The sequence below is a fragment of the Etheostoma cragini genome, chromosome 4 (genome assembly GCF_013103735.1).
Source record: "Etheostoma cragini isolate CJK2018 chromosome 4, CSU_Ecrag_1.0, whole genome shotgun sequence".
Lineage (NCBI taxonomy): Eukaryota > Metazoa > Chordata > Actinopteri > Perciformes > Percidae > Etheostoma > Etheostoma cragini.
The window spans coordinates 25,949,023-25,950,141 of record NC_048410.1 but is presented as its reverse complement, the minus strand read 5'-3'; positions in this window follow the sequence as shown (position 1 = coordinate 25,950,141).

The following is a 1,119-nucleotide window of genomic DNA, read 5'->3' as shown; positions in this document are numbered from 1 at the left end:
GTTCCTTAACAGAAGCTGTTAAACACACATCTCCATGCTGGAAACGTGCGTTTCGGCCTCTTCTGATCGTTTTTTGATGTTTTGACCTTGTTTCTGTCATTTCAACAGCTTTACATTGGTTTCTTCACCAAAGCTGTTAAAAACACTTCTTCATGCTGGAAACGTACGTTTCGGCCTCTTGTGATGTTTTTGTGATGGTTTAACCTTGTTTCTGTCATTTCAACAGTTTTACATTAGTTCCTTAACAGAAGCTGTTAAACACACATCTCCATGCTGGTAACGTGCGTTTCGGCCTCTTCTGATATTTTTGTGATGTTTTCACCTTGTTTCAGTCATTTCAACAGTTTTACATTAGTTCCTTAACAGAAGCTGTTAAACACACATCTCCATGCTGGAAACGTGCGTTTCGGCCTCTTCTGATCTTTTTGTGATGTTTTGACCTTGTTTCTGTCATTTCAACAGTTTTACATTAGTTCCTTAACGAAGCTGTTAAACACACATCTCCATGCTGGAAACGTGCGTTTCGGACTCTTCTGATCTTTTTGTGATGTTTTCACCTTGTTTCTGTCATTTCAACAGTTTTACATTAGTTCCTTAACAGAAGCTGTTAAACACACTTCTCTATGCTGGAAACGAGCGTTTCGGCCTCTTCTGATCTTTTTGTGATGTTTTCACCTTGTTTCTGTCATTTCAACAGTTTTACATTAGTTCCTTAACAGAAGCTGTTAAACACACATCTCCATGCTGGAAACGTGCGTTTCGGCCTCTTGTGATCTTTTTGCGATGTTTTAACGTTGTTTCTGTCATTTCAACAGCTTTACATTGGTTTCTTCACCAAAGCTGTTAAAAACACTTCTTCATGCTGGAAACGTATGTTTCGGCCTCTTGTGATCTTTTTGTGATGTTTTCACCTTGTTTCTGTCATTTCAACAGTTTTACATGAGATTCTTAACAAAAGCTGTTAAACACACATCTCCATGCTGGTAACGTGCGTTTCGTTCTCTTCTGATCTTTTTGTGATGTTTTCACCTTGTTTCTGTAATTTCAACAGTTTTACATTAGTTCCTTAACAGAAGCTGTTAAACACACATCTCCATGCTGGAAACGTGCGTTTCGGCC